Consider the following 25,540-nt stretch of genomic DNA (forward strand, 5'->3'; position numbering starts at 1 on the left):
AAGTACACTATTCACGACACCCTATGCTGCTCTTGCTCATGTATTTGCTTTGTTCCGCACTGTAACCAATCACTGTTTTGTCAATGTACCATTTGTCAATGTACCCTGTTGATTATTCTTTTTGTCTCCTATGTACATACTGTGTATGTTCCCTCAGCTGCAGAAAAATACTTTTCACTGTACTTCGGTACATGTGACAATAAATCAAATCAAATCAGAATCAAAGTCACACACCATTTGACTTTAAAATAATTCATGATTCCTTCGTCTTACTGATTCAAAATTCAGAAACTCTCCCCAACGGCAGGATGGGGGTAGCTTCACCCCAGGACCGCAGCCAGATTTTGGCTCACGACCACCTTCTGAAGGATTGGTATACAGAGGCTGTGCCTCCCATGAATGAATAAAAAGCATGAATTAATATCTCATACAGTGAAGTTTCAAATGGCATATCATGGAATATATTCATCCTATTCTAAAGTATACAACTTTTGCAGTGAAATCTCCCAGTCCTGTAGAATAACGAAAGTGACTTCCACCGTGACCATCTACACTAATAATATAACAATAATCTTTATTGTCACAAGTAGGCTTACAGTAACACTGCGATGAAGTTACTGTGAAAATCCCCTCATCGCCACACTCCGGCACCTGTTCAGGTACACAGAGGTAGAATTCAGAAGATACAAATGACCTAACAGCACGTCTTTCGGGACTTGTGGGAGGAAACCGGAGCGCCCGGAGCAAACCCACGCCGACACGGGGAGAACATGCAGACTCTACACAGACAGTGACCCAAGCCGGGAGTCAAACCTGGGACCCTGGCACTGTGAAGCAACTGTGCTAACCACTGAGCAATCACTTGTGCCGCCCACTATCAATGTGTCTCTGTTCACTATGGAATCTCAGGGCCGAGAGAGGGGTGATTTTAGGAGGAGGCATTTTTCTTGCCCTATCTGTTGCTATGATGTGATTCCATAGGTGCCTTGGCCTCAGCAAACCTCTTCTGTAAGTGGCACCTATTGAGTCTGACTTTGTCGTCACCTGGTGTCTGCATGTACTACCAGGAATAGGAGATGCAACTTTATTTTCTCACTTTAATCCTGGGTTTTGACCTAATTATAGCACCCTTAATACTAATCCTGATTCACTAATTTGACACATATCCAGGCTCTTATCTGGTACTTTCTCCTCTGTTTGACTCAGCTGCTCAATGAGTCAACAACCCACAGAACAATTCAGGAAGTTGCTGAGTTTTGCGTTGGGATTTTCAATTTCAGAATGGGGTAACTGAAGGCACAAGTAGAAAATAGAAGGATTCTTTAAGCTATCAGAATAGGTCTCTTCAATGGTTTAGAACTCCGGAACAGTTATCATCTTGAACAAAGAATAAAATCTACATTTTATATTTTAAAAATGAGTTGGGGCGTGATTCACCAAGTGTCTTTTTGGCCGGTTTGGTTGGGTGTTTCCCACTGGCTTTTTGGGTGAGATCCAGACCTGTTTTCATGCACACTTAAGGCGCAATTAAGCGCTGGGAGCGACCCCACTATCAAAGGGGACTCTGTATTTTTTCGGGCCTCAGCAGTGAATGCCCTGCCGAGCACAAGTGGCTAGCACTGTGACTTCACAACTCCAGGGTCTCAGGTTCGATTCCCCGCTGGGTCACTGTCTGTGTAGAGTCTGCACGTTCTCCCCGTGTCTGCGTGGGTTTCGTCCGGGTGCTCCGGTTTCCTCCCACAGTTCAAAGACCGTGCAGGTTAGGTGGATTGGCCATGATAAATTGCCCTTAGTGACCAAAAAGGTTAGGACGGGTATTGGGTTCCGGGGATAGGGTGGAAGTGAGGGCTTAAGTGGGTCGGTGCAGATTCGATGGGCCGAATGGCCTCCTTCTACACTGTATGTTCTATGTTCTATGAGGCTGCACTCAGTCACGTTTTCTGCATTGAGGAGCTCTTAAATGGTTCCCCGATCTCCATCGCCCCCCCCCCCCCCCCCCAATGCTCTAACTCACCTGTTGGGGTCCAGGAGCCCCAGGTCCAATCCGCAGTACCCAAACCCCAGTTCGGGTAAAATGCGACTTTCCCACTGCCAGGGTGGCACCCAGGTGGCACTGCCAGTGTGGTACCCAGGTGGCGGTACCAGGGTGCCAGACTGGCGGTACCAGGTCTGCAGTGCCAAGATGTCCGGCTGGCATCTGCCAGAGAGGCTCGTTCGAGATCGGGACGTTATTTTGAAAGGGTGCTCTGATCTCTAAGTGAGCTTGAGGAGCCCCTATGCCCTCTGCCCACAGACAATATAATCCCCTGCAGACATGGGCAATCCCCCTCCATCAGTAAAACGTAATGTGAGACCCACCCTACCACCACCCAGACATGAGGGTGACCCTGCTTCATGCCCATCCATCCTTGTAGGCATCACGCACCCCCCCTCCAACCCCTCCCCCAAGAGAGCATACTCCACTATGGGGTCGCTGATGGCCCACCCACCTTTATGGCCCTCCCCTCCATTCAGCAACACTCCCCTTCACCCTCCCAACCATCATGGTGCACCCCCCCCCCCTCGTTCGCACTGACACCCTGGTACTACCAAATTGGCAGGGTGCTGCCCTGTCCCCAACCATCCACGGGACACCAGGGGCCACCAAGACCCCCGGAGTGGCCATCACGCCAAGCAGAGACCAACACTAATTGGCAACGAGGTAAGGCCTTGCTGGTGTGGTCGGTGACTCCCAGGAGCCGGGAGAATGTGGCCTCAAACTGGCCGCGTATATTTTGATGAGCCTGATTGTTCATTTATTTATTTTTAAAAAATAATTCAGAGTATCCAAGTCATCTTTTCCAATTAAGGGGCAATTTAGTGTGGCCAATCCACCTACCCTGCACATCTTTGGGTTGTGGGGGTGAAACCCACGCAAACACGGGGAGAATGTGCAAATTCCACACAGACAGTGACCCAGAGCCGGGATCGAACCTGGGACCTCGGTGACCGGATGGTTCATTTAAATATGATTATCTGGGTCACACCCAGTGATAGCATGATCCAGATCACCGTGTGTCAGACGATTTGCACCCGGCTCGTAGCACATTGCAAAGCCCGGATTTGGCCTCTCCCAAGATGCACAAGATGCAATGGGATTATGCAGTGGGCACAGCAAAGTAGGAAAATCGCTCCCTTGTTGTCTGAAACTAAGATTTTAATTTTCTTTTCAAGAGAAAATATTCATTAGATTTGGGGAACAACAAAATAAATATAGATTAGGGAGACAGTTTGGCTCATTCGGCACCTCCAATCCGTCATCACTGGTATTGAATGTACCTGGCTAATTCCACAGTTTTTCACTCCAATGTCTTCCTCAGTCGGACCGAATAGATTTTGTATAAAGAAGTGTCTCCTGGCATCGGTTATAAATTTACCAACTTCTGATTTAAGTTGCAATTATGCACAAGGTCAGCTTTTGATAGCATCAAAAAACCTTTGATGTTGAAGCTGTCATCGGTAGAGTCTTAAAATTTCTTCCCAGTGTCTATTGATCAAACAAGAGTAGTGTAATGTTTGTGAATCTTACATTGCTTCAATACTCGTTAAAATGTGTCTCTGGTACCTCTCGCCTGAAAATCTCTCTCTTTTGCAACTCCATCCATAGCTTCCCTTTACATTCATCTTATACTAATCCTGCTTCAGCAATCTCCTGTCCTGGACATCTTAAGACTCATCTCTGAAGAGCCGGTGTATTTTAATTCAATGCAATTTCATGACACAAATTAAAGCTACGAAACAGAGCATGTTGCTCATTCAACGACGTTGCACTTTTACTGTCTGTAACAGCTGGTGTTCTCCTTGCAGTGGATTGCCAGGACGTCTCTGCCATCAGGGCTCAATAAGAAGTCTTACAACACCAGGTTAAAGTCCAACAGGTTTGTTTTAAACACTAGCTTTCGGAGCACAGCTCCTTCCTCAGGTGAAGGAAGGAGCAGTGCTCCGTAAGCTAGTGTTTAAAACAAACCTGTTGGACTTTAACCTGGTGTTGTAAGACTTCTTACTGTGCTCACCCCAGTCCAACGCCGGCATCTCCACATCATCAGGGCTGAAGAACACAAGAAACGGGAGCAGGAGCAGGCCATTTATCCCAGGGAGCCTGCTCCGCCATTCAGGAGGATCAGGGCTGATCTGATTGTGGCTTCAACTCCATCTTTCTGCCTGCTCCCCAATAACCCTTGACTCCCGAGTAGATCAAAAAAATTTGTCTAACTCGGTCTTGAATGTATTCAGTGACTCAGCCTCCACTGCACTTTTGTGTTAGCGAATTTGAAGAAATGACTCCATATCTCCATCGTAAATCAGAGACCCTGCCTCAGTGGATGAACTAATCGCGCAGATAGATATAATTGGGATTACGGAGACATGGCTGCAGGGTGAACAGGGATGGGAACTGAATGTCCCAGGGTTCTCAGTATTTAGGAAGGACAGGCATAACTGCTGGTTAAAGAGGAAATTAACACAATATTGAGAAAGGATATTAGCTCTGACAATGTAGAATCTGTATGGGTAGAGTTGAGAAATACCAAGGGACAAAAAACATTAGTGGGTGTCATATATAGACTCCCAAATTGCAGTGGTGAGGTTGGGAATGGCATTAAACAAGAAATTAGAGATGCATGTAATAAGGGAATATCGGTGATCATGGATGATTTTAATCTTCACATAAATTGGGAAAATCAAATTAGCCACAATGCCTTAGAGGAGGAATTCCTGGAATGTAGACGCGATGGTTTTTTTGACCAATATGTGGAGGAACCAACTAGAGAGCAGGCCATGTTAGACTGGGTACTGTGTAATGAGAAGGGAATTATTGCCAATCTGGCTGTACGAGACCCCTTGGGGGTGAGCAAGCATAACATGATAGAATTTTTTATCAAATGGAGAGTGAAGTAGTTGCTTCGGAGACTAGGTGCTGAATCTTAATAAAGGGAACTATGAGGATATGAGGCGTGAGTTGGCCTTGATAGATTGGGGAGAGTTACTTAAAGGGATGACAGTGGATAGACAATGGCAAACATTCAAGGAACGCATGGAGGAATTGCAGCAACTGTTCATTCCTGTCTGGCACAAAAGCAAAGGGGCTAAGAGGGCCAATCCATGGTTTAAAAAGGAAATTAGAAATAGTTACCCATCCAAGGAAGAAGCATACAGATTGGTCAAGAAAAATAATGGGTCTGAGGATTGGGAGCAGTTTAGAATTCAGCAAAGAATGACGAAGGGATTGATTAAGAAGGGGAAAGTACAGTATGAAAGGAAGCTTGCAGGGAACAGAAAGACTGACACTAAGAGTTTCTTCAGATATGTGAAGAGAAAGAGATTGATAAAGAGAAATGTAGGTCCCTGACAGACAGAAACAGGGGAATGCATAATAAGGGACAAAGAAATGGCTGAGCAATTAAATACATACTTTGGTTCTGTCTTCACAAATGAGGACACAAATCAGATTCCAGAAATGTTAGAGAATGAAAGGTTTAGTGAGAGAGAAGAACTGAGGGAAATCAGTAGAGAAATGGTGCTGGGAAAACTGATGGGATTGAAGGCGGATAAATCCCCAGGGCCTGAGAACTTGCATCCCAGAGTGCTTGAGGAGGTGGCTCTGGAAACAGTGGATGCATTGATGGTCTTCTTCTGGGATTCTATAGACTCTGGAACTGTCCCTGCAGATTGGAGGGTAGCTCACATCACTCCGATATTCAAAAAGGGAGGTAGAGAGAAAGCAGGGAATTATAGACCAGTTAGTCTAATATCGGTAGTGGGGAAAATGCTTGAATCCATTATCAAGGACTTTATAGCGGAACAGTTAGAAAGCAGTGGCCAGATCAGTCAGAGACAGCATGGATTTATGAAGGGAAAATCATGCTTGACAAATCTGTTGGAATTCTTTGAAGTGGTAACCAGTACAGTCGACAAGGGGGAGCTAGTCGATGTGGTATATTTGGACTTTCAGAAGGCGTTTGACAAAGTGCCGCATAAGAGATTATTGTGCAAAATTAAAGCGCATGGGATTGGGGAAATGTATTGAGGTGGATAGAAAACTGGTTGGCAGGGAGGAAACAAAGAGTAGGGTTTAATGGGTCCTTTTCAAATTGGCAGGAAGTAACCAGTGGGGTACCACAGGGATCAGTGCTGGGACCCCAACTATTCACAATATATATTAATGATTTGGATGAGGGAACAAAATGTAACATCTCAAAGTTTGCAGATGATACCAAATTAGGTGAGAAGGTGAATTGTGACGAGGATGCAGGGATCCTACAGCAAGATCTGGTTGGGCGAGTGGGCAAACCAATGGCAGATGCAGTGTAATTTGGATAAGTGTGAGGTTATTCATTTTGGAAGCAAAAACAGGAAGGCCGATTACTAACAGAATGGTTGCAAATTGGGAGAGGGGAGTGTGCAGCGGGACCTGGGTGTCCTTGTGCACCATTCACTGAAGGTCAGCATGCAGGTGCAGCAGGGGGTAAAGAAGGCTAATGGTATGTTGGCCTTCATTGCAAGAGGTTTTGAGTATAGAAGCAGGGTTGTGTTGCTGCAATTGTACAGGGCCTTGGTGAGGACATACTTGGAGTATTGTGTGCAGTTTTGGTCTCCTCCTCTGAGGAAGGATGTTCTTGTTCTCGAGGGAGTGCAGCGAAGGTTTCCCAGACTGATTCCAGGGATGGCGGGACTGCCATATGAGGAGAGATTGACTAGATTGGGATTGTTCTTGCTGGAGTTGAGAAGAATGAGGGGTTCTCATAGATACTTATAAAATTCTAACAGGACTAGACAGGGTAGATGCAGGGAAGATGTTACCGATGATGGGTGTGTCCAGAACCAGGGGTCACAGCCTGAGGATTCAGGATAAACCATTTCGGACAGAGATAAGGGAGATACTTCACACAAAGAGTGGTGAGCCTGTGGAATTCATTACCACAGGAAGTAGTTGATGCTAAAACTTTGATTATATTCAAGAGGCGGCTAGATATAGCACTTGGGGAGAATGGGATCAAAGGATATGGGGAGAAAGCAGGATTAGGCTATTGAGTTGGATGATCTGCCATGATCGTGATGAATGGCCTAGCAGGCTCGAAGGGCCAAAAGGCCTCCTGCTGCTCCTATCTTCTATTTATCTATGACCCCCATTTTGAAAATGTGCGTCCTGGTTCTAGATTTCCCCCACGTGGAGAAACATCCTCTCGGCATCTACCCTGTCAAGTCTCCTCAGAAACTTGTATGTCTCAATAAGTTCACCTCGCCTCTGACTTCTTAAACTCCAATGAGCATCGGCACAGCCTACGCAACGTTTCCTCCAAGACCACCACTTCTGAGCTGCAACGCTCTGCTGGACTACACCCTATGTTTTGGTTGCGGTCTGCTACTCAAATCTTCTCAGTCTCTTTTAATTTAAGAATACCTGTCTCATGCTCATCTCTCACATGCTGCTGCTACTAGTCACTAGTCCAGACTGGACTGAGGTGCACACTAACTTTTCACCTTTACTCCGTTGCATTAGATCCTGAGCATTAGTGTTTTTTATTCCTGAGCCAAATCCTACTTGGAGTGGGAAAATTGCTCCAGCATTCCACCCCTGACAGCTTCCACTGGAATTGTGCATGTTGAGTCCACAGTGGCGTGCCCTAAAGTTGAACTATTTGCCTTCATCACTGGGCTGGTTTCACACATGAAGGGTGACCAAGGGTGAGGTACCAGAGCGTTGCTGACAATCAAAGTGGGTCTCGGCATGATTTGCTGCTTTTAGAAGCGAGAGAGAGAAGACCGGCAGTTTGTAAGGTAAACATCAATGCCGGGAAATCCTTTTCAGCAGTGGGCCATTCAGCCCCTCAAGCCATTTCTGCTGTATCCCAATTCTATTGGCCCACCTTTGCTCTATACCCTTGGACACCTTTATTAGCTTGCAAAATGTTAACTTTTTATTTCCAAAATAAAAAGCAGCTCTTTTAGCCAGAAGCTGGACTGTCATCTGTTTGGTTGAGTTACTAATTGTCTTCTGAGCTGTCATCATACGCGCGCGGTTATTCTCAGTAGTGTGATAGGAGAGAGGCAAAGTCTTTTTTCTGTTTTATATCTGTCTGATGGTTCTGCTCTGCTGAACTGTGTCGTTGCATTGCCGATGTAGAACAGATCTGTGGAAAGTGCTTGGCAGGCAGCTTGACATTTCTGAGTCCTGCGCGTGATGGATGCACTCAAAGCCGCTTCCATCGAACTCTGTTCAACTCTTCTGCGTGCAATTTTCAGAATGTGTGCTTTGATCAATTCTAATCATTTACTGGGGCGATTTTTTTGTTGTTGAATAAAGCATTCCCCTTCATTAACATCAGAGCAATGACTGCTCAAACTGCTGATGCATACACAAAGTAAGAGGAAACACCATTCAGCCACTGTATTTGTTTTAAGATACACTGAAACAACAAGGTGATCACAAAGCCCAAAATAATGCACATGATAGAAGCAGTATTTGACTATTTATTTATGTGTGGAATTATTTAACAGTAATTTGGAGCAGCAGCTTTTTTGACACTCATATTTTCCAGTTGTGTTTCACCAATGGAACAATCTTCAGCTTAGAGGTGTGTTAGAGAATACCATCAGTGGCGTTCCAAAGGCAGGGAGGAGCTCCTGGGTGACTTGATCTGCTTCTCATGTAATGTTACGTGGTTATAAGTTCATATTTTTCAATGTATTTTGAAACAATTTTAACATATTTCAAATCTCTTGAGATCAGGGATCTAATTTTCACCTTCACCGCTTGGGTGGAGCTTGTTTTGACCCCCCGGCCCAATTTCCATTTGGACCAGTGGAGGTGAAAATTGCCCCTGTGTAAAAGGCTCATGACATCGTTCTTTCCTCCTCCCGTTTTTCAGCGAGGGCTAGTGAGGATGCCGGGAAGCAAAGACTCTTAACATTTCATAAATGTCAACTCTATTCACCACCGACCACCTGGGAACAAGAGCAGTTAATTTTTTTGTCATAGGTTCCAACATCCATCTCCAGAAAAGCTTAAAAACAGAACAGTAATTCATAATAAACAATGAATATTCGATGGTTTGTGCCTTTTACTTTTAGCAAGATTTTCTTCCCTTGCCTATGCATCTTTCCTGTCAAAGATGTATGTCTTAAGAAGGATCTTTAAAAGAGGAAAGTAAGGTAGAGAGGTGTGAGAGGGAATTCCACTGTGTAGAGCCGAGGCATCTGAAGGTGCAGTCACCGGCAGTGGAGCAATTTTGATTGGGAATGCACAAAGGTCAGAATTAGAGGAGCGAAGATATTCCTGCGGGTAGTACAGCGGGGCACGGTGGCACAGTGGTTACCACTGCTGCCTCACAGCTCCAGGGTCCCAGATTCAATTCCAGCCTCGGGTGACTGTGTGGAGTTTGCGCTTTCCCCACCCCGTGTCTGGGTAAGTTTCCTCCGGGTGCTCCAGTTTCCTCCAGCAAACCAAAAATGTGCAGGTTAGGTGGATTGGCCAAGCTAAATTGCCCCTCGGTGTCCAAAAGGGTAGGTCGGGTTACCGGGATAGGGTGGAGGGGTGGGCTTAAGTAGGGTGCTCTTTCCAAGGGCCGGTGAAGACTCCATGGGCTGAATGGCCTCCTTCTGCACTGTAGATTCTATGATCTACAGAACTGAATGTTTAGGGTAGCACGGTGGCACAGTGGTTGGCACTGTTCAATTCCAGCCTCGGGTCACTGTCTGTGTGAAGTTAGTGCTTTCTCCCCCTGTCTGCGTGGGTTTCCTCTGGGTGCTCCAGTTTCTTCCCACAGTCCAAAGATGTGCAGGTTAGATGGGTTGGCCATGACAAATTGCCCCTTAGAGTCCAAAAGGTTAGGTGGGGTTACTGGGTTACGGGCTAGGGTGGAGGCGGTAGGCTTAAGTAGGGTGCTCTTGCCAAGAGCCACTGCAGACTCGATGGGCTGAATGGCCTCCTTCTGCACTGTAAATTCTATGATTCTGGTGGGGTTGAAGAAAATGAGATATAGGAAGAGGCAAAGCCATACTGGGAGTTGAAAACAAGGATGAGCATTTTAAACTTGAGCCTTTGCTGAAAGAGGGGCCACAGGTAGATCAGTGAACAATGAGGTGATGGATGAACAGGGCTTGGTGCGGGTTAGGACATGAGCTGCGGCGTTTTGGATGACCTCACGTTTATGGAGTGCAAATCATAGAATCATAGCATTTACAGTGCAGAAGGAGGCCATTCGTCCCATCGAGTCTGCACCGGCTCTTTGAAAGAGCACCCAACCCAAGCCCACACCTCCACCCTATCCCCAAAACCCAGTAACCCCACCCAACACCAAGGGCAATTTTAGACACTAAGGGCAATTTATCATGGCCAATCCACCTAACCTGCACATCTTTGGACTGTGGGAGGAAACCGGAGCACCCGGAGGAAACCCACGCACACACGGGGAGGACGTGTAGACTCCGCACAGACAGTGACCCAAGCCGGGAATCGAACCTGGGACCCTGGAGCTGTGAAGCAATTGTGCTAACCACCATGCTACCGTGCTGCCAGGATGTGGGAGGCCAGCAAGGAGTGTATCGGAATTGGCAAGTCTAGATGTAACAAAGGCAAGAATTTGGGTTTCCGCACCATATGAGCTGAGATGGGATGGAGTTGGACGATGATACAGTGAAATTAAATGAAAATCGCTTATTGTCACAAGTAGTCTTCAAATGAAGTGACTGTGAAAAGCCCCATTGCGGGAAATAGGTGGTCTTGGTAATGACGTGAATATGTGGTTGCAATTTCATCTCCTGGTCAAGTATGACACCACAGTGGTGAACAGCCTGGTTTAGCCATGGATAGTTGCCGGGGAGAGGGATGGAATCAGTAGCTAGGGAATGGAGTTTGTGGTCAGGACTAAAGGCAATGGGTTTGCCAATATTGAGTTGGAGGAAATTTCTGCTTATCCAGTACAAGTGAGTGACCAAGTCAAGAGCAGCAATGGTGAGATAAAGCTGGGTGTTGACAGTGCACATGGTGCAACTGATATGCTTTTGATGATATCAAGGTCCTAAGCTCTGGAATTCCCGTCCTACATCTCTCGGCATCTCTACCTTGCTTCCCTCCTTTAAGACAATCCTGAACACTAGCCTCTTTGACCAACCTTGTGGTTATCTACTCAAAACCCTTGTGATGTGATTTGGTGCCATGTTGTCTTATAAGATGCCGCTGTGGCCCACCTTGGGATGTTTTCTTATGTTGAAGGTGCTACTGTGTTGAAACACAGTTGTAATTTTGCCTTGTGATCCTGGGACTGGTTGCATGCTCGACCAAAAATGCCAAGATAAAGATGTGCTTACATCCCAATAAATATGGTTTTAAATATGCTTAAGGAGCTCCGTAATCTGAGTCTACAGTGCTTGTTAATACTGTTTTGCGAAAGTGCAATTTTCAGTGCTTCAGACTAACCTTTTTAAAAATGTATCTTTATTATGTTCAACTTTTGCCGATGCTTAGACTGGCTGATGTTGAACTATTTACCATTATCTGTGGCAGCACACAGTGCTGACTTTCACAGATCTCTAAGAGGATACAGTCTCCATACCTTGGGCAAACCAAATCTGTGTCATCCCAAACAGATTGTTTCCACCTTCTGTAATACCTAACTGAAGGTGTTATATCTGTGACAAGATCTACAGTATTAAGATACTGGGCCAGCATGACACCAAAGGTCACTAGCCAAACTGCAGCTGTTTGGATGTTGACAGTAAAACCTAGAATTACTGGAATATAAACCGGATTTATAGTTGCTCCTACCCATTATATTTGCATTTGACCGACATCAGCCAGCTCCAGTCCGATCATATATTGAGTCCCCTGGTTGCAAAAGTATGACAGCTTTGTTTCCTCACTGAGTTTTAGCAAATATTCATAATTCCAGAACTTTTACCAGCAGAGTTGGACTTCATGTAAAAATAACAGCAAATCCAGAAATGGAAATGTCTAAGTACAACAGAGTGTCAATCTTTTCCCCCCAAATTTTTCCTCTGGCACAGGATAGGCAAATCCTCCAGCCTCATTTTACCCCCTCATGAATTCGACCTTTTCAATCTGAACATGGTTCCCATCTGCATCCCTGCATGGTGAAGCACAACATCATCTTGTTGCCTACAGCAGCTCTCCATCACCTGGAGCCTGGTAGGCTAAAGTTGTCTGTGAGTTCCCATGTGTATGTTGGACCTTCCCCTCTCAAAGCCCATCTCCATGGCAATGTGAATCACATGGGTCTTGTATCCAGGTAGAAATGCTGATTAGCTATCCTTTAGACCCCACCTCTCTTTTATCCTGGTACTAAATTGACAGCTAAAAACACACCTGTTTACAAATCCATATTCTCAACATTTTTCTGGGACTTTGGAGACTCACAGTCTATCCACTGTTAGCACACGGACTGCTGCCATTGTCTCCAAGTGTAAATGTCATTCATCTTCTCAGTAAAACAATCTAAGCCCTCTTTAAACTCTACCAACAAAACCACCATGCTTGCTGTCAGGCAGACTTCTGAACAGGTCACATGGGCTCACTTAATTTGAACATAAATTAAAGAGACAAAACTAAAAACTAACACTCTTGTAAAACAATGAACAAACTGAGAGTCTGCGCATCAAAAAGGATCACTGAGAAGTTAATGAGAAAATACAAATCAGCATATGTTTGTGGCCAATTCTTCAAATTACGTAGTTTGTCCTGTGCAGCAATTGTGCATCCATCTTCCTGCAGATCACAACTTAGCTCAATGGTGCTTTAGAGAGGGCAAAGTAGTTCCACTGATAGAGCTGAGCATACCTCCTCTTACCTCCATGGCTTTTTTCCTCTTTAATGTCAGTTATTTATATGTCTAACTAGACTTGATTTGTATCGAAATATGTCTGAACAATTACAACCTCTGTGTCTGAAAATGGCGGCATTTTAACACTGGGCACTATGCTGGTTTTAACTCTGTTGCACAGCTCCTGTGAGGTACAGTTTAAAGAGGGCTCAGATTGTTTTACTGAGAAGGTGAAAGATGTTTACACTTGGAGACAATGGCAGCAGCCTGTGTGCTAACAGTGGATAGTCTGTGAGTCTCCAAAGTCCCAGAAAAATGTTGAGATGATGTGTTGTGGATGAAGCTGAAATGGTGGAATTGCTATTTTCATGCAGAAGGGGATTTAGCCGCCTGCCATCTTGTGGTTGCATTCACGTTGCCCTTTCTATCTGCTCCCTTTCAATAACACCACATGAAAGAGGAAGATCTGAGGAGCTGAGGCATTAAAGAAAGGAGCGGGAAAACCCTGTCGGACAAGCTCCTAACAATGCCTGCAAGTTCAGTTCTGAGGGAGCCATGCTGTCCAATGCTGGACTCCAGAAACGTTATTTAATGAACCTGTATGGGGCAGGGTGGGGGAAGAGTTGGAGGGGGGCAGATGTTCAACGCACGAGAAGAGGAAGTTCACCAATTGGCAGCTTGCTATTTAGTTAGACGGAATGTGTTTGTAAGGAGCAATTTTCTTCCCTCTTCCAGAGCTCCTCGTTTGAGAAGAATTTGCGTTAGACATATCAATCTGCTCTGTTTGAGCAATTTAAACTGCTCACGAAACTGCTCTATTTGTACTGGCTCCTGACGTCTGCTGAGAATGCTGATCCATCGACCTTTAAGGCAGAATTTCTGAAAGGTGAAACGGCGATGAGAGGGATGGCCGCACATGCCATTTTCATGGTCCAGACGCACACTCTTCGTTTTGTTCTTTGGACTGACCAGCACTCTTTAAACCATTGGTACTGCAGTGCTGGCACAGGTCCATAACAGCTAGCACGGAACAACATTGCAGCAGCGTTGAAGGTACTTCCTGCCTGCTGATTTAAAGCCATATTCATGGTTTAGCGCTGTGCACTAATTGTAAACTATCTCTGTACTTGTCAGACACCTGAATAGCTTGCTGAAAGCAAAGGGTTAAATTAACAATCCTCAGCAACCACAAGACAGAAAAATGAATCATGCCCCAAACTAAAGTGAATCTGTAGAAATAGAGATGATATATGCTCTTCCCATGCCCATGTCCTGTTTTTTTTAAATTAAGTCATGGTCTGGTGAGAATGTTTACTTTACCATTCTCCAAAGTACAAGAGATTATGAGGAGCTAATGATGTACTTAGTAAAATACATAGAGTAACAAGAGGTGCTGTTAAACAGTCGCTGTGTAAATTCCCTTTAATGGAAAGATTTAAAGTATTTGGTTGTCCTGTAGGTCAGCTGTAAAATATATTCTGAAAAGGCAATTCATCTACTTGTTACACCCATAAAAATTAAATCCCGCTCAATTTCAGATTCTCTGGATTGGGATTTAGCTGTGACTTCATTCTGTGATCAACCATCATTTTCCAATTTGCCAATTCATGTCCTCAGATTGCTTCAAAATCCAGTTTCCCGAAGCACAGTTGTAGATTTTATACCTGGGCCCAGGGGGCGGGGGAGGGAGACAGTGGGAACATCCACGTGCTGTCGCTGCATTGATTTCTGTCCTGCAAACTATTACACCTGCAAATCCTGGGCACCAGGTCCGTCATATCACTCTGACTTGCATCAATAAACTGTCTTTCGCTGAGTCATTCCAAGCACTGGCAAACACTAATAAAAGCAGAAAATGCTGGAAATATTCAATAAATCAGGCAGCATTTATGGACAGGTAAATTCTATTTAACGTTTCAAGTCCTTGGCGTTTTGTCACAACTGAAAAATGTCAGAGGTGCAACAGCTTTTGAGCAAGTACAAAGGCCCAAATCTTTATTAGTGTCACAAGTAGGCTTACATTAACACTGCAGTGAAGTTACTGTGAAAATCTCCGAGTCGGCGCCTGTTCGGGTATATGGTCGGGTTTTCGGAGTGAAGTGTTTGGGTGTTCGGAGGGGTAAAGAACTGAAAGGTAATGCCAGTGATCGGATGGACGGCAGGTGAGATTGAAAGATGAGGGGTGGTGATGCAAGTCAAAAGAGGATGCTAATGGGACAAGTAAAGAAACAAAGGAAGGGTTTAGAGGGTATAGCAGAGTCATCACCAACAGCTATCATCTGAGAAATGGGAAAAGAGGTTATGATCTGAAATTGTCGAACTTCCATGATGAGTGTCAAGTGTCCAACCAGAAAATGAGGTGCTGTCCTTGAGTTTACGTTGCACAAGGTAACAGACTGAAGCCAGAGTGGGAGGAGGATCGAGAACTAAAATGACCAGAAAGCATCTCAGTCACATTTGTTCTGACAATGCAATCTTCCATATCAATACTTGCAACATAGCTTCCCTTTTGTTCAACCGAGGATTGCCTCCCTTCTGTGACATCCTGTTTCAATCCTCGATCAGCCGACACACCCTCTCCTTCCCACAGCACCTTCCAGTGCAACCACAGGGGATGCAACATCTGCCCTTTGACCTCTCCATCCTTAGCCAGAGCCCCAAACGTTTCTTCCAGGTCAAACAGTGATTTACTTCTTTCAATACACTTTATTCACTGCTGGTAATGTATTCTCCTCTAGACGGGGGAGATCAAAAAAAGAGGTTTGGGGACATTATCATCCCTGCTCAGTCCCCGAATGCAAGCCTATCTGTGCGGAGTCTCATGTTCTCCTCGTGTCTGTGTGGGTTTCCTCCGGGAGCTCCGGTTTCCTCCCACACCAAAGGTGTTTAGGTTAGGTGGATTGGCTATGCTAAATTGCCTGTAGTGCCCAAAGGGGATGGGAGGGGTTGCTGGGTTACGGGTATGGGGAGGAGGTGTGGGCTTAAGTGGGGTGCTTTTTCCAAGGGCCGGTGCAGACTCAATGGGCCGAATGGCCTCCTTCTGCACTGTAAATTCTATGTCTATTTAATCTCTGCAGCTTTCATCTCTATCACAAACTTCCCCTTTTATTTTCCCCCTTGCCCTTTTTCTCCCTGCCTGTGACCAGGCTTAACACTGCTACGTCTCAACTTTATCCGGTTCTGACTAAAGAACAAAGAAAATGACAGCACAGGAACAGGCCCTTCGGCCCTCCCAGCCTGCGCCGATCCAGATCCTTTATCTAAACCTGTCTTCTATTTTCCAAGGATCTACTTCCCTCTGTTCCCCGCCCGTTCATATATCTGTCTAGATGCATCTTAAATGATGCTATTGTGCCCGCCTCTACCACCTCCACTGGCAAAGCAAAGCGTTCCAGGCACCCACCACCCTCTGTGTAAAAAACATTCCACGCACATCTCCCTTAAACTTTCCCCCTCTCACCTTGAAATCGTGACCCCTTGTAATTGACACCCCCACTCTTGGAAAAAGCTTGTTGCTATCCACCCTGTCCATACCTCTCATAATTTTGTAGACCTCAATCAGGTCCCCCCTCAACCTCCGTCTTTCCAACGAAAACAATCCTAACCTAAAGGTCATTGACCTGAAATGTTAACTCTGTTCCTCTGTCCAGAGATACTGCTTGACCTGCGGGACGTTTCCAGCAGTTTCTATTGCTATTTGGTTTCCAGCGTTGGCAATATGTTGCTTCTGTACTGCAGAACTGCCACTGATAGTGTTATCTCATCAATATTTACAAGGTAACAGGTTTCACTGGAAGGGCATCCAGACCAACTAATTCAGCCAAGAACATACACAGCCCTTCGTCATCGCAGCCTCCAGCTGTGTTTTAAAAAAAATATTCCTTGAGTATTGCCTCCCATTAACTCTACTTTGTTGATTACCCTTTGTGTGAAGAACTTCCTGACATCTGTCCCAAATGTGAATTCAACAGAAACCCTTGTTGCTCTGAGTAGTTTTCTGGATACATCACAGCCTCCTCTCATCTGCACTTTGGTGTGTTTGCCAATCGGTTCACGGCTTCATAAGCCATAATGCATGAAAGATTTTTGCTTGCTTGGGAAGAAGGAACTGTCTATTCTGAATGCTAAAACCATTGATTCTATCTGCAGTAATGTAGAGCGTGATTCCCCCAATGCGTCGCATACAGCGCGAGCTGGGCACCGTGGGTGCATCGCAGGAGGGCCCCAAATCGGGCTTTGCGCCGGGCGCAAAACCTCGCTCGAGTCACCCTACCCATGGTGCCCAGCGTAATCTGGAACACGCCCCCACTAGGCATGAGCCAAATAATATTAATGGTTCATGTAAATATGTGTAGCCTAGTTGAGGCTGCATTCTCCTGGTGGCCAGGAGTCACCAGCAGCACTGGCGCGGTCTCAATGGGTACTGATTGGTACTGACCTCCACAAGCGGAGACCAGGCGTGATGGCCATTCTGTGGGTCTCAGAGGCCATTTAAGCCTCCCAGGTGGTCGGGGGAAGTGCAGTAGCCAGGCACCTGGTACTTCCAAACTGGCATCCTGGCAGTGCCAACCCAGTTGGGGCCATGTCCATGAAAGGGGGAGTGAAGAGGATATGGGGGATATAAAGTGGCTTCATAAAGTTGGGGGGGGTGAGGAGGGGGGTCCTTAAAGGGGGTAGGGGGGTTGCCTCGGCAACCCCATAGCAGGGTATGCTCACTTTTGGAGGGGGGGTAATGCCCATGTAGGGTGGCATTGTCCGTGGGTGGGGGGCTGTCGGGGATTCAAGCTCACTTAGAGATCAGGGCAGCCTTTTCAAATTGCTCCCAAATCTCTCTCGCTGGCGAGTTCGGCTCCCCATTTCAAGTGTGGACTAGACGGGGAAACTCCCCAAGTCCCAAAGAAATGACTTAAGTGTGGGTGAATCCAGGTCTGAATCTCACCCAAAAAGCCGGCGGGAAACACCCCATCGAACTCGTCCAAAATGACACTGGGCCATGTTTTGTGAGGATCGTGCCCGGAGTCTTTCGAGTTGAATACTAGCTGTGCGGGAGTAATTGACATTTAGTTTTGCTGCCAGCTTCCTATTTAACAAGATATAAACAAATGCAAGTTCTGACGAAACGTCACGGAAGTGAAGCATTAATTCAGTTTCTCTCACTGCAGATGCTGCCTGACCTGCTCAGTGTGAAGAAGATTGCCTCTCTTTGTACAAAGAGATTGTTGGCATTGTGTCCAAAACATCTGACAACTGTAGTACAGGCCAAGCCTAACTTTCTGCAACTTTTATTATTTTGGTGACGTAGCTAAATATTCCATGTAATTGTTTCTTGCTGTCATTCAATATGTTGAGCAATAAGCATGCTGGCATTTCTGGATCTCTGAACTTCAGCCTTAGCTACTTGGTTCATGCAGCATGCATGGTAATTATTTTCCTTTGTGAGCACAGTGCTCTGTTATCTGTCAATATTACACTTAATCTGTCACTGATTAGCAATTTACATGTTTTACCTAATTCACAATGTAAGTTCATGGCTGCCTCCTCGCATTCAACTGTCTTCTATTACCCCCACCCCACCTCAATTTGACAAATTTGCATTAAACATTTAAGTTCAATTTGTGTCTGTAAATTAGATGATTCTGTTTTCTGAACACTGGTCCCTGATGTGCTCCAGTAATCACTTTTCCTTACCGCCTGCACCACTCTGCCTCGAAAGTCCGTTATCCAACTCCATGCGCTGGATTTTACACCCTTCCAGGTGTGATTTCGGCAGCGGTGGGGCACATAAATATGGCAGATGGTTAGCCCACTGCCTTCCTGCTCACCCCTGACCATAATTTGTAGGTAGGTGAGTGCCGAAATTGAGAGCCTGACTGCCGTTTTGAAAGAACCATTAGTTGGCAGTTGAACTTGTTAATAAGCCAATTGAAAGGCCAGCACGGAAGCATAGTGGTTAGCACTATTGCTTCACAGCACCAGGGTCCCTGGTTCGATTCCCGCTTGGGTCACTGTCTGTGTGGAGTTTGCACGTTCTCCCCGTGTCTGCGTGGGTTTCCTCCGGGTGCTCCGATTTCCTCCCACAGTCCAAAGATGTGCAGGTTAGGTGAATTGGCCATGCTAAATTGCCCTTAGATTAGATGGGGTTGCTGGGTTACAGGGATAGGTTGGAGATGTGGGCTTAAGTAGGGTGCTCTTTCCAAGAGCCGGTGCAAACTCGATGGGCCGAACGGCCTCCTTCTGCACTATAAATTCTATGATATCTATGATCTGAATATTACACTGCTCGTGCCATAATGTAGGTGGTGTGAGTAGGTGGGTGGGAATGGGGGGTCTGCCTTTTCATCATCTGAGGTGAAAATGGTGGGAAGGGGGAGGGGGTGCATCGCTCGGGGGGGGCAGGGGTGGGGCTATTGGGGCCATCCCCTCCCGACCCCCCATAAAAATGTTACCACCTTTGTGCTGCCTGGTCTCCAAAACCAGCCCCATTTGCCCACCCCTCCCCCGGCATCCAATCTGTTCTGTTACCACCCTAAAAACCTGGAACTAACCTAGGTCCACGATTCCCGGGACCTGCTTGCAGTCCCAGCAGTGTCCACCATTGTCTTCTGGCGCTGCTGGGACTGCTAGAACTACCAGCCACAGCAGATTGGCTGGCAGCTCTCGAGGGCGGGGCTTCCATCCATCTGAGGGGTGGAAATCTCACTCTCTGCTCATTCAGGCTGTTGTGAGGTGGCCATTTTGTTTTTAAGGCGGTCGGTTTGTGAATGTCCACTGTGGAACCTTGGGCATTCTGAGGTGGCACTGTTGAGTGCGTGAGTTACTGAGCATTGCTACACACACCTAAATCCTATCGCTCTGTGACCCTGCTGCTCCAATGGGCTGTGCAGATTCCATCTGGTGCAGGAGGGGAGGGTGGAATAATTTGACGCATCCAGGTAAATATGACAGATAGCCCGACTGTCCCACTGCCATCCCACCCAGCCCAGTGTTTCACATGCACCCTTTAAAAAAAAATATGAATTGGAAATCCCAATTTGTTTTGTAATCTTTTCAATTGCTATAGCCCCATGCACACAATTTTACCCTGAATAATTGAGATGAAATAGTATGTTTTAGATGTTCAATAAATGCAAAGGTTTTCAGCAAATAGAAATTAAAAATGAAAATGAAAATCGCTTATTATCAAAAGTAGGCTTCAAATGAAGTTACTGTGAAACGCCCCTAGTCGCCACATTCCGGCGCCTGTTTGGGAGGCTGTTACGGGAATTGAACCGTGCTGCTGGTCTGCCTTGGTCTGCTTTCAAAGCCAGCGATTTAGCCCTGTGCTAAAATTGCAGGGCATTTTTCAGCCATTGCTTGTTTTTGTTGACAAATGTGCACAAAATGTGATGTGTCTTACATTTCATGGGTTGGTAATGTGGCCAATTCTCAAATACTGGTTTTCCTTCGCAAATCCATTCCCCTGTGATTTGTTCTGCAACCCTGGAGGTATCTTAGCAGCTTTATTCTCACTAGTGCACAATTCACAGTGCAATTTAGAGAAAATGTACTTCAGCAAAGAAAGGAACATTTCAAGATGACGGGAAGGACAATGTTCAGAGATGTTTCTCTGCCGAACAAGCAATGAAAGATCTCCTGATGTTTCACTGCTGTGACACAGATTGGATATTAAATGAGTTCTATTTAAATTGCAATGTTAAAAACAGAGGGCTTGTTATAATCAATGGATCTCTAGAAATGGAGGAATGAAGAAACTGGACTAGGGTTTATGCATATTGTACTCCATGAATTACTTTGAAGTACAGTGAGTATGTGTCAGCAATCAGAAAGCGAAGGCAGATCTTTTAGTGTCTCCAGAAGCATGTTTTAAGTATCTCTTATGCTATTTTAATATTTTTAAAGCACGTGGAATATATCTATAATATATATATAATATAGGTACTGATGTACTTTTAGAATTGATGGCTCATTCAACTGCTTCATAGTGAGATGTGCTAGATTGTCACAAAAGGTACCACATTGTACATCATGGGAAAGACTTAGACCGGGATTCTCTGATGTGGGTTTATCCCGCCACAGCTGCCAGCGAAACCGGAGAATTTGGCGCTCAGCCAAAACTCCATTCTCTGCTGTGGGACCGGAGAGTCCAGTTAGTGTAAATGGACAGAGAATTCCGATCTTAAGTTTCACCCCCTTTTTTTGTGCTGGTTATTAATGACCTCGGTGGAGCTGGCTGTATCAGACATGTCCTGTAAGACAGCCGACCACCGAGTAGGTCAACGAATAAATGATTTATTAAGGTAAGTGACTATTGAGAGAGAGTGAGATCGAGGCTACCCTGCTCCTCCACACCAGACCACTAACACTCCAGACCACTAAACGGACAAGGAAAGTCCTTCAGCCCCAGGATTCGTGTGCGCTGGCCCAATTGGCCGCATGGGTCACATGATCCTCCGAGAACCCACCCCTTAAAGGGGCATGCAACCACAGTAACAATGAAACAATTGCCTTTGGGAGAAAAATCAGCCCGTTGTTTTTGTTCCTGATTTGCGGCTTACTGCAAGGTTAAGTGTACGTGTGTGAAAATTGTCTGAGGCCTGGATCGGGCCTAATTGTGATACCACCTACAGTTGTGCGAAAATACTGTACTTTAAACCTGTTTCACATGGAGGAAGGCCACCTGACCAACAGCGCGAAGGACCACGAAGCAGAACTTCACAGTTTTCAGGAGAGGATGAGTGAATAAGGTGATTTCAGTTTTTCCCAAACCTACTGGGAAGAAAAATAACAGGCCTTTCGTTGCCTCTAGTTTTGTTGGTAGGGTAGGGTTGGAAATTAGATGTGGAGATCTAACTGCGGTCCTACTGAATTGCTGGAGGAACCAGAATGACCTTTTGTCAGACCTTTGATAAGCCCTTTAGCATTGGATGGGGGCTGTCAGGCATCTTGTGTCCTCAAAGGGACTCGGTTTACTTCATCCAGTGGAAGCCTGGTTCATCAGTGTTTCCACGGCGGCATCATGACCTGGAGGTCAGAAGAGAAACTGTTCTAAGACTAATTAAATGTGGCACTACTGTAAAGAAGTCTGCTGGAAAGTGTTTATAATTATATCGATGCCAGGTTCCTTCAACAGCACCTTCCAAACCCATGACCTCTACCAACTTGAAGAGCAAGGGCAGCACATGCATAAGAACACCACCATCTGCAAACCCTCCTCCAAGCCACACACCATCCTGATGTGGAACTATATCGCCCTTATTTCACTGTCACTGGGTCAAAATCCTAGAACTCCCTCCCTAACAGCAGTGTGGATGTACCTATTCCATTGCTGAACATTGCTGACCCAGGCACCAACACCCACCCCCCCCAAATGAATAAAACAAAATTACATCTCTCCTAAAGAATGTTGAGGCCTAATTCATAAAATTGGAAATGATTTTCAAAGTCAGAAATTTCTTATTCTATTTAGCAGTAGGATTTCTCTGTGATTTTCGAGTAGCTGATTGTTATGGGCCCAGACCAGAACCCCAATTTTAGTTAAGATCCTGGACCAGAAACCAACAATTTGCACTTGGTAAAACTGTGAGGAAAGGTTACTGCATCACAGGAGTGATAACACTGACCAACTTTAATTTGAACATAGAATTATGCACCTTAGCAATAAAGAAATGCAGCTACAACATCTTAACTTGCTTCCTGAAACCTGCCTCTGCATTCCAATTAAGCAATCAATAAATTCAAATACTACTTGTGTATAAAGTTAACAACCAGGTTGTACTTGCTTAACTTGGTGCAGAGTCCTTGGAGAGAGAAACCTTTTTATAGGATCGAATTGAAAAGACACTGGAAGCAATTCATTTGTCCAGCAGACCTGGCCCCTCCCAATAGCTGCACCAGCTGTACTCAAAGCGCACAGCATTCTTTTGTCTCTTGTTTTGCAAGATGTGCCTTGACTTGTTTAACCAGGCTCAAAATGTTGCAACATTAAATTAGCTCTGCCTCTGTAAACAAGTAAAATGGTTTAAAATATCTCTTAGCAAAACACTTTGGCTTCAAGAATCACTGACTCCTACACATTTAGTTACTGCTCTAGCAGGCATACAGTCAGGAAGAATTTTAACCTATATTTTAATAATACTGCAAAAATACAATGCAGTAAAGGAGCAGCAATTCAAAAGTGAGAAGAGTCCAGCCTATTAGAATGAGGCCTGTTGGGACTTGAAGCCGTGTGTGCCCCTAACAGTCTGAACGTTTTTCCATCTGGCCTTCGTGATCTCAAGTGAAGAATTAACGTCCAAATTTTCTGCGTGTGTAATAGAAGCATAAAAGCATAGAAAATAGGAGCAGGAGGAGGCCATCAGCCTTCAAGCCTGCTCTGCCATTCATTATGATCATTGCTGATCATCCAACTCAGCAGCCTAATGGAGAATTAAAACCTGTTGTTGTACTGTGTTTATTTTGACAATATAATCCTTTCTAACCTATTTCAGGTGAAAAAGATTGCTTACGTTAGGTTCTATTTAGTATGCACTTCATCAAAATTACGTGCGATCCACAATACAGAGTTCCTTCCTCATCTTCCCCCGTCTCAATTATTGGGACACATTTTAATTTACAGTGGAGCCCTGAGGAAGCAATAGAGAGCTAGCACCGTGGGTGTTGGTATTTGATTCAATTTGAACGGCAAACCTGATAATGGTGACGACAATCCATGTGAATGTTTTTATGCACACAATATATTATACACAGCGGTAAAGGATTTATGTTAAGCTCTGTGCGTCATTATTTAACTCTTAATCTCTTTGAGAATAGCCTCCATATTACTGTAGCAATAATTGAGGCCATATTCCTCCTAATGTACCAACAGGGCTCAAACTCCAACACAAAATAAGGCAGACTTGCCATTTATACACTTTTCATGACCTGTGACTTGAGAACCACATTCGTTCAGGTCTGGTCACAAGACTAGCCCCCATTCTCCAGCCATTAATCCTTCAACCCGCCCACCCTTGAGATGCACTGCTTTTTCTTTTTTTAAAATTTAGAATATCCAATTATTTTTTTTTCCCAATTAAGGGGAAATTTAGTGTGGCCAATCCGCTTAACCTGCACATCTTTGGATTGTGGGGGCAAAACCCACACAGACACGGGGAGAATGTGCAAACTCCACACAGACAGTGACCCGGGGCTGGGATTCGAACCCGGGTCCTCAGCGCCGTGAGGCAGCAGTGTTAACCACTGCGCCACCGTGCCACCACATGATGCACTGCTTTTTGACACCACTGGAAAGTAACAAGACATATTACCCAATGGGATAACACTTGAATTGTCAGCCCAAAGCCTTTTTTTTTCTGTTTTCAATTTTGTAAACGGGCTAAAGAGAATTGTTCAAAGAAAATGACTAAACAAAGTGTCTTTTTCTTTTAATATCCCAATATTTTTTCTCCGGGGTGGCACAGTCCTGGAGATTTATCTTCAATATCTGGGGACTCCACATCAACTAATGGAGGATTGGCAATCATTCCCTGCCAGATGAATCGATGAAGTGTTATTGTGTCTTGCTGAAAAGTGCACAGTACCTATCTCCACCCTTACAAAAGACAACATTTGGTCAATACAAAGTAATTCAGTCGGCATATAATACCGACAGCATTCAACCATCAATATAGAATGCAAACCTTGATTTTTCATTGTAATGGAGAATGATAATGGAAGGAACAGAAATGGAGTCACTGCTCAACGAAGCAAGGATGGAATTGCGGAGAGCGACCCAGTGCATGCGAGATGTACTGGAGGACAGCTTTGACTATGTATTTGCATGTTAATTCCTCACTTGAGATCGTGAAGTGTTCGTCCACCTTGGTCCAATTTGTAGTATTCAGTAATTACCAATCTTAAAGCACAAAGGTTTTTGGCATCTGCTTCACATGTGAGTGGCAGAGGCAGGGCTGGTTGTGTTGGTTACAATAAAATACAGCAAAGGTGCCTTGGGAGTGGGTGTAAAGACTGAAGTTGTTGCAGCAACTGTACAGTGAATGGAATCCTGTTTTTTCTCTCTCACCCCCCCCCCACCCACCCCCGGCCACCCCACTCACCCATACTGGTCTTTGAAACAAGAAGAAGTGAGAGTAAGGCAGCATCCGCAACCTGTGATCTTTAGTTTACAAGCCACTTTATGAGAGATTACATCAAAATTTCTGTTTGGGAAAATTGTGGAGGCGGGGGAGCAGCTGTTGTGCGCACGATCGTGTGTTGTCGCTATTGATGTATGAATGAGTACAAATATAAATTGTTCATTTCGAGGCGTGATGTCCTCAGCAGCCTGCCACTTCTCGTGTCCTTTTCTTGATCCCTCTCCACCAGCGCCCAGAGTCCAAGCTGCCAGAATGAATGATGTCGGTCTGTCGGGTTTGATGGACCGCTCCAGTTAACCTCCTTGATGCTGCTGCAGGTGAAATGAATTATAGGCGTGAGTCAGCTTTATCAGGCAGGCCCAGGGCTCACTGCGGCTGCAAAGCCCTTGTTCACACCTTCTGCTGTGCACAAATACTGTGCATTTCTCTGCCTTGAGTCTTGAGGTTACTTTGAACATCGCATGAAAAGAATCTCCGGGGAAGGTACATGATTGAATTGCAAATGAGACTGACATGAGGATATTATCATTCTGTGTTAATAATGAGTGGGGCTAAGGTCTTTGGACAGTTTAGACACTTACCACCTGCTTGCAT

At 45.2% G+C, this 25,540-nt stretch overlaps 1 protein-coding gene across 8 annotated transcripts in view; it reads left to right on the forward strand.

Annotated features, from left to right (window-relative positions):
• The window catches only part of LOC140384654 (serine/threonine-protein kinase BRSK2-like), a 1,379,643-nt gene that overhangs the window by 274,695 nt on the left and 1,079,408 nt on the right, over positions 1 to 25,540 (forward strand). The gene's annotated exons all lie outside the window — the stretch shown is intronic.

This window comes from Scyliorhinus torazame, chromosome 10 (assembly GCF_047496885.1).
Source record: "Scyliorhinus torazame isolate Kashiwa2021f chromosome 10, sScyTor2.1, whole genome shotgun sequence".
NCBI lineage: Eukaryota > Metazoa > Chordata > Chondrichthyes > Carcharhiniformes > Scyliorhinidae > Scyliorhinus > Scyliorhinus torazame.